The sequence below is a fragment of the Cucurbita pepo genome, unplaced genomic scaffold (assembly GCF_057944985.1).
Source record: "Cucurbita pepo subsp. pepo isolate OVF unplaced genomic scaffold, ASM5794498v1 scafford_15, whole genome shotgun sequence".
NCBI classification, from domain to species: domain Eukaryota; kingdom Viridiplantae; phylum Streptophyta; class Magnoliopsida; order Cucurbitales; family Cucurbitaceae; genus Cucurbita; species Cucurbita pepo.
In genome coordinates, this window is record NW_028257920.1 from 254,110 (window position 1) to 263,630 (window position 9,521).

Here is a 9,521-nt window from a genome sequence, read left to right on the forward strand (position 1 = left end):
TTCATCGGTAGAGCATTTGAGATGGCTTGATTTTCTGAGCTTTCTAAGAAATTCGTTCATAAGATAGATAAGAAAAGAGTAGGATGATTTTTCTCTAAATTGTTCAATTGATATTCAAGAGAGAGCTATCGGCCGATCGATGCCCTCTTTACATTGATGAAGTCCCTTTATAGACTTCGAGTTTGTTCGTAAATTTGAAAAACGTCAACTAAGAGATAAGATCGAATCTAAGAGGACAGGACCCCTGCAAGATCTGTTTTCCTATAAGACATAAAGTAAACTAATAATTTAAAAGACTAATAATTTACCGACATTAGTAATTGGCATGTGAGCCTTTACTGTGTGGCTGACAAGTTGTCAATCTTTGTTTTGTCTTTGGTAAAGTTGTCACGTTGTAGATAAGATTTTCTTCAGAATTTTTCATATGACTAAGCACCCAAGCTTGCCAACGGACTTACTGCACTTCCCGCGTCTTACCACCTGGAACACAAGGGCTATTCGCTCAGCTATCACATACTTCAAATTCTTCTGAATTTTCATATCTTCCTCCTGGTTTCTGTGATATCGCTCTTAAAGATCGAGTAACTCCTCTTCCCTCATGAATAGAAGGCTCTGATACCATTTACAAATGCTTATTGCCTCCCATTTCAGGGGTAAGACTGGGCGAATAGCTGGGGACATAGGGTGTAAGAAGGAATTCACTCTTACCCACTTTTAGGGATAGAAGAGAGGTAGTTCCTTTAAGTACTGACTCCAGTTGTTGAACAAAGGGCCCCCACCCTCTCATTGGCCTGAGAGTGATTCGGTTCACTGGTTGGACCACAAACCAATTGTTCATTAGAGGATCAGTGAGACATAAGGAACAAGAAGTAACTTCAGGGGTAAAACGGTAAATTGACCCAGCTCTAGTAACGAACAACCTGTGAAGGATCGACTTACCAATCATGGTTATATCAAATGGACAGAAATATATCTATAGTGAGGGGAGTGCAACTACTAGGCTATAGTGGAGTGTCCTAGTAGTTAACGAATGTTGGTTAACAAGGTTAAGAAGTTTAACTGGTTAATCTTGGATCGTTGGAGCCCATGATCTATAGGTCCATTAGGTCCCTCTACTAGCTCATATCGGACTAAACCATAGAATAGTGTGACAAGTGAGGTCGAAGTGTTCGAATTCGAATTAGGGAATATGCGCTACATATATACGATATATTTAACTGCATTTTTGTTTTATTTACAAATTAAACAAAAAGAGAGAATTTGAGATATTTAAATAAGATTTAAATATTTTATTCAAATATGTGTTGATTGGGATTGACATTTGAATTAATATTAAATATTAATTAAATAGTTTAATTAATCATTTAATATTACTTTAATTTGAAATTAATTGTTGAATTAAAATGAAGAAAGTAAAAATGTTGACTTCATTTAATGGAAAATCATGTTAGTGGTATTTTGAGGTGTCAAAATTTGGTTTAACCAAACTTGCATGCTTGCGAAATAAACCCCACATATTTGAGTGGAATTTGAGTGTCAAAATTTGGTTAACTCAAACTTGCATGAACATGCAAACATGACTCTATAAATTGAGTGATCATGGTACATGGAATGTCTTACTTTGGGAAAAACCGTGAGGAAAACCTCTCATAAACACTCTCTTCATATTTACTAAATCCCTCCCAAGTTTAGTCACTCACCGGATTCCATAATCTCGTTCTAAGGCCGGAGGATAGTGGAGAAGACACTAGTGGTGGTTCGAAACCGGTTCGTGAAAAAAAAAAAAGAAGGAAATTTGAGCGACAGAAGGTTAGTATTCAAACTCATTGAGTTTTAATGCTTTTGAACATGCCAGCTAATTTACTATAATTGATGTACTTAGAGTGCCTAAGATCCAAATTTCTTCCGCATGTGTTATATTAACACCATCATAGGAAAATTTTTGCCAGTCAATGTTTATAAAATAAGAGGGAAATCAAAATGTGTATTAATATATGCCAAATTCATCTAACGAGGGAAGCAGGAATGAGATACATGATTCCCTAGGTCCATAATCCCTCTATTACTTCTAAACTCTAGAGTACCCTCTCGTCACGATCAAGCAATCTACTTGTAGTCTCTCATCACATCCTTAACCTAGCAGGGAACCAATTGTTTACTTTTGTCCCGAGTTTCCACACTCTTGATACAAAGGCCTGGGCTGAAAACTTAGCCTTCGCAATGGTACACGGTGGGGAAGAACATGGTGAGTGTTGGTCTGCTTGCATCCATGGGAGTATTAACTGGTGAACCCGTCCCACAGGCCATGAAGTAACCCTATGGTGAGGGGGTGCTACCCCTCGGTACATGCCACCTAAACAAGTTACTCACATGATCAACGGCCTCTCATAGGACGGATCTTACGTGCAGGGTAACTACTACCTTGCATCGTGATTAATGTCCTAAAACACGATGTGTCCACAATGCAGTGTAGTCGATCTACCACTGAGTAACAAGCCTTGGACATAGGATTGCCAGGTGTATGGCTAGTGCCGTAAATCCTAGGGGGAGTGTCTTGGAGAATAAATCAATAACAGAATAAATACCTAGAAAGTACCAAGAACAAGAGAAAGATCTAGGTCTAGAACATGGATCAAGACCCTAGTTCTAAGTACAAGAACCAAGAACCAAGAACCATGGTACTAAGGCCCTTAAAGGATGACCAAGGTTTTAGAATCCAAGGACCAATGTCCTTCGAATAAATCACGATAAGAACCCCAAGTTAACAACAAGTGGGCCTAAGTACTTACAATAAGAAACAAGAACAAGACAAGAAAGAGTGTGGTATCCTAGCATATCAACAAATGGATTGAGAGCCTACAAGCAGGCTACATATTAAGTCTTTGTACTCATTCCTTATTCTCCATTTTTTTCAGGTAAGGAGCTGGTCGAAGTCGGGAGTGGACTCTTGGGCAGGTGCCATAGAATAAACTCACCCGTCGTCCTCAACTCTTTTGTTTTAAAATTCTTTGAGTTCGTTTCTTATTTTGTGTTTTAAATTTTGTCGTGTTGTAAATTACTTATGTGCGCACACTATTTTGTTATAATATTGTCTCACCCTCTGATCGCCCTTCGAGATTCCATTGGTCTCAGACCTTTAAAGGTGTTCAATCCTAAGTCTCGACCCACCAATCTCCGTGCTTACCCTAGACTTAACTCGATTCTGTTGCTTATTCTTTAAAGGGAGAGATCACACAATAATTCACCAGGAGTCACACATGCTCAATGGGACGATAACATCCATCCAGCAGCCAGATTGCTGATAAATAAACATCTCATCCGCTGTCATAGCATGATTACTTACACCAGTACTAAAGTATATCAAGACAGTATACTGGGTAAGACAAGAAATTTCAACAACTAGCAAGTCTGTTTTCATTCTTAGTAAGTTTGCTAGGTCGTTGTTAATCAAGAATAGCTACCTAGGATTAATTTTACTAGCATGCATTCATAAGCAAGCGAATTGTAAAAGTACTGCTTTGTAGGTTTTCATGTTGTTACTTACAGATTTGTCGTGTGCCTTCTCGAGTAGGATTAGAGGACAAAAAGAAAGTCTATACACGCTCTCACGTGCTTTTCTAGCACCAAAGAAGTTTTCTACGTGCGCATATACAGTCACGGGTCGCGTATCGTTGGTTAGTGAATAGGTCGGGTAGGATTTTGAGCACCCGGATCAAACTCCAGTTCTTTGGTACTGTTTGAGTTCATGGGCTCCAACGATCCGAGATCAACTAGCTAAACTCATTAACCTTTTAACCAACATTCGTTAACTACGAGGACACTCCACTATAGACTAGTAGTTGCACTCCCCTCACTATAGATATATTTCTGTCCATTTGATATAACCATGATTAGTAAGTCGATCCTTCACAGGTTGTTCGTAACTAGAGCTGGGTCAATTTACCGTTTTTACCCCTAAAGTTACTTCTTGTTCCTTAAGTCCCACTGATCCTCTGATGAACAATTGGTTTGTGGTCCAACCACCAAACCGAATCCCTCTTAGGCCAATGAGAGGGTGGGGCCCCTTGTTCATGTAACAACCCTAAATTTCACATATTTAGAGTCGCCACTAACGTCTCATGCTCATCTATAATGCGGAAATATAACTCTTACATGAACATCATTTATAATGTAAACTTTTAAAAACGTTTAAAATAACTCCTCTGGAAAACACAGCCATGGTCTTACCTGTTTAAATACAAAATACTAAAATTTAGAGATAATAAAAACAAATACAAAATAATTTAAAACAATGCAATGCAAAACAACCTATTATAACTCAAAACTAAGAATTTAAATATGAGTCTACCCTATGCATGTGCCATAGTCTCTGCTCGCGATGCCGCTGTCCTCCGTACAAGTGCTCCTTGCCCTTTACCTGAAAAATGATGTGGCACACGGCCTAAGTATTTCAAAGAATACTCAGTAAGTGGCCCCACTATAGGGGCCACACAAATGCAAACACATGCAATCATGATTTAGGGACCTATCTCTAATCCTCTTAGGGGTAGCGTCCAGTCTCGGACGAATTGGATGTGTAGTACTTCCCAACACACGACTCACACGTTCGAGTGTGAATCCCAAGGGCGCTAGCACACCCCCTGGACCCTCTGGTCAAGCTAATATGTAGCGACGTCTGGAGGTCAGTGGAACCCCATAGTGTCATGCGCCTCATGAACATTCTCATCTGTGTGCGTTTGCACTTGTGCGCATTCGCGCTCATCATATGGTGCGCGTCCGCACTCATCATCTCTAGGGGAAGTAGCCCTATGCTTATTTACATACAATATGCATGAGGTCCCTCTAAATCCATCATAATGTCTCTTCTGATACAACCCTCTAGTCTCATCCTTTGTTACTCTAGGTAACACATACTCGTGGATATTTATATTAATATCATTTTCACGCTCTTAAGGTTGTGTCCTATGTCGATCTAACGACATGATGCAATATGACACGCATCATCATATAGCATGCTCAATATGGAAAACATCATCATATTAAGGTAAACATCATGCAATCATCATACTCATCATATTGCCACAAAGTGCATCAAACATATCAAGTTCGTCATTCATCAAAATATGTATGTACTGCACACATCATCAAGTATCGTAACCCACACATCATCATAACTCATACATCATCATAACTCATACAATGTTTAGCCTATCCTATAGTAAGGCCACTTACTTGGTTGGCCTTGGCCGAAGTACTCCCTAAATAGCTAAATGTAAGCTCCCGTTCCGTGAGAGCTGCTTCCTACGTTGCCGGAGTTTGTTTCCTATCACACCGTTCACCACTTTCCGTTAGTATTTCACAATTAATTTACCTATAATTCAATAAATGTGAAATATGGCGCTAAAACGGCCTCAGATACCTTAATCGAACCCAAAAACAGATTCGGGAGGGTCGAAACAGTGGAAATCGAGCTGAAAATAGGTGAGCCGAGCTGAACAGCCGCTGGGAGCCGCCGGAGCGTCACTGGAGGAGCCCAAGCCGTTGCACCGAGACGAGGCAAGGGACCGCCTGCGCCGCTATGTGACACTTGGCAGCAACAGAGCGAGCTACGTCGTACGGTAGCGTTGCATCGTAGCGCGGGTCGCAGCACGGTTCAAGTAGTGGTCCAGGTCGTGGGCTGCAAAAGGATACTGGGCCAAGACTAATCGTTGGGCCTCGGCTTACTGGGCTGGGTTGCAAGTGTTTGGGTTGTAGGCTGGCTCGATTGGACCGTGGGTCTGGTCTCGGGTTGGTTCAACTAAACCATAGCTACTGGGCTGGTTTGAGGTATGGGCCGCTGTAGTTGGGCTGGGCTGAAGGTAGAGGTCGAGGGAAAGAATGGGCTGGCTCTCTCGAGTCTTGGGTTCGGGTTGACTCGGATCTATGGATCTCGTCTTCCTTACCCGACTTTGGCCAATTTTCTGGCGAGTTTTCTCTCTCCTTTCCGTGGTGTTTCTGTTGCCGATTTCGGTCCTCTTTCTTCCTTTTCCTCTTTATTTGTCGTCCTTCTTTCTTTTCTGGGAGTTTTGCGGCCTAAAATTTCCTAAAACCACAGATCTAAGAACGATTAGGAAAACCCAACCTTTTGACCTCGGTTATCGATGACGGCGCTTACGAAAAAGCACAAAACGCACCTTGAGTTATTGTGCTTTCATTAGGGATCCTTCTCATGGTGGTAACAGGTCGTTTGGTGTCAGTTTGAGGGTGGTTTGAGGGTTCGTCGGAGAAACTGGATACTCGCCGACATTTATCCGAAATCTCTCTCTCTCGTATTTTATTTCTTTTCTCCCTTTGAAGGTATTCTGATAGGTGCTGGGAGTCGTGGGCTGAAGACTGGGCGTGGTGTGGCCGTCGTTTCGCGTGGGGTTTGGGAAACTCGGCGGTCACCAGAAAACTTGCGAGTTTTCTAGCGACTGAGTTTTTTTTTTTTGTTTTTTTTCTATCTTGGGTCGTTACATTATCTACCCCTAAAAAGAAATTTTGTCCTCGAAAGTCTCAAACTCTTGTACCAACTCGGGGTATTTTTCTCTTATTTAGTCCTCACACTCCCACGTGGCTTCCTTACTGTGGTGATTCCGCCACAGTACCTTAACGAACACAATGCTCCTGTTGCGTAAGGTTTTTACTTCTCTAGCTAAGATTCTTACTCGTTTTTCCTCGTAGCTTAGATCTTCATTGAGTTGGAGTGGTTCGTAGTCTATTATGTGGATAGGGTCCGTAATGTACTTCCTCAGCATCGACACGTGAAATACATCATGTACTCCTGAGAGGGCTGGAGGTAGGGCTAACTTATACACTACTGGACCAACTCACTCTTAGATCTCGAATGGTCCAATGAATTTAGGACTTAACTTGCCCTTATGTCCGAATCTTAACACACCTTTCATAGTTGCCACCTTGAGGAATACTGGGTCCCCTATCTCAAACTCCAGGCTTTTACGCCTTACATCGGCGTAACTTTTCTGTCTACTTTGAGCGGTACGCATCCTCACTTGAATTTTCTGGACAGCCTCATTGGTGAATCGAACCAGCTCGGGTCCTACTAATTCTCTCTCTCCTACTTCGTCCGAACATAGTGGGGACCTACACCGTTTCCCGTACAGGGCCTCAAACGGTGCCATTCCAATAGTTGCTTGGAAACTGTTGTTATACGAGAATTCCATCAGGTGGAGTTTAGAATCCCAACTTCCCTTAAAATCTAGTACACAAGCGCGTAGCATGTCCTCTAGAATTTGGTTTAAACGCTCCATTTGTCCATCTATTTGGGGCTGAAAGGCGGTACTAAAGTCAAGGCGGGTACCCAGCGCTTTTTGAAGTCCGAGCTAGAACGCTGACGTAAAGCGTGGGTCCCGATCTGACACTATAGATACTTGGACTCCATGTAGTCTTACTATTTCTTTCACATACAGCTATGCCCAATTGTCAACTGTATATGTAGCTTTCCCAGGTAGGAAGTGTGCCGACTTGGTCAACCTATCGACAACTACCCGATCATTGTATAGCCTTTAAGCGTTTTGGGTAATCCTACTATGAAGTCCATTGCTATGTTTTCCCACTTCCACTCTAATATGCTTAGGGGCTGCAACAACCCCGCCGCATTTTATTGAGGATCTTTCACTTGTTGAAAAACTAAACACTTGCTCACAAACTCGGTCACGTCCCTCTTCATGCTCTTCCACCAGAAGTGTTGTTTTAAATCTTGGTACATCTTAGTACCTCCTAGGTGCATGGCAAATGGCGAGTTGTGAGCTTCGTTAGTATTTCTTTCCTAAGCTCCTCTATTGTCAAGACATATAGGCGTCCCTGATACAATAGCCCTTCATCTGTGGTCTTCGAGAACCCATTTACTAGACTCTCAGCTAGCTAGCTTAAGACATTCTGTAGGTTTGGATCCTCTCGTTGGGAGGTAACCATTCTTTGCCTAAGTATAGGTTGCACTGTAAGTCGAGCCAGTTGTGCCATGATTTTCTCGGTCGCTACAACTATGTTGGCTCCCATGAATTTTCTTTGTACCCTTACTTCCCTCGTAATGAGGGCCGAAGAGTGGGCCGCATTTCTACTCAAAGCGTCTGCGACCACATTTGCTTTTCTAGGGTGGTACCGGATATCTACATCGTAGTCCTTCACCAATTCTAACCACCTTCTCTGTCTCATATTTGACTCTTTCTGGGTGAAGAAATATTTAAAATCTTGTGGTCGGTTAAACTTTGAATTTTCTCTCCATACAGTTAGTGTCACCAAATTTCAGCGTGAACACTACAGCAGCCAACTCCAGGTCGTGGTTAGGGTAATTATCTTCGTAATCATTTAGTTGACGGGACGCGTATGCAACAACTTTACCGTGTTGCATTAACACACATCCTAGCCCATTCTTTAAAGGCGTCACTAATACAATTAGTTTATATAAAACTGAATCACGAAATATTTAATCTGTATTTATAAATTCATTAATTGAGAAGATTAATATTTCACAGATGATCATATGCGACTTGATTTTAATTCTTAGTGAGTTATGAACTCTTGTCTATGAAGGTTATCCTTTTATTTGTATGGATGAGAATGACTTTCGTAACCTAATCATTATGCCTGCAATTTTCAGTACTTGACCAAACGGGAGATGAGAACATAATTTCACGAGATGACTTTCACCCATTCTCATATATGTAAGTAGATGAGTAGTTTCCTTTAGTGTTGATTTTGAGATTTGAACAATGAGGCCCACCCCTCTTACTGGCTCGAGAGGGACTTAGTTTATGATTGAATCATTAACAAATGGTTCATTAGAGAATAAGTGATACTTAAGGGGAAAGATATAATTAAGGGGTATAAAGAACTTTTGACCCAGCTGTAATTACGGAAAAATTGTGAATGATTGACTTGTTTGTAATGATTATATCAATTGACACAACTTGTTCTACCATCCATAAAAGTGCAACTCTAAATATATAGTTAACGAATCAAAATTGATTAATTAAGACTTTAATTTAGTTAAAAGAAAATTTTGAAGGATACAAATTAAAATTTAATCTAAGAAAATAGATCTAATTTGAAGGGTTGGAATAAATATTTAATATGTTAAATAAATACAAATAGAGAAAAATATATTTGATTTAAAGTGTTTATTTAATATATTAGATATATTAAATATAAAAAGACAAAAAAAAAAAAAAAAAAAAAAAAACTTAATCTGAACCGTTCACATTAATATTTAATACATCAACTATATTAAACATAAAAGCTAAAAGTAGGTTTATTGTATCACACTTCCATCTTGGCTAAGAATCCCCCGGTTATCCCCCGACTATAACTCCGCATCATTTTTTAGTATAAACGATGCACAAGTCACCTTTTGATCTTCGGGACAGTTCATTTATAACGACTCAAAATTTTTTATTTAATTTAAGGTCGCGACTGTATACATATCATAAATATTGAATGCGGAAATACTACCATTTAAACTTTCATGAATCATAACCTTCAAC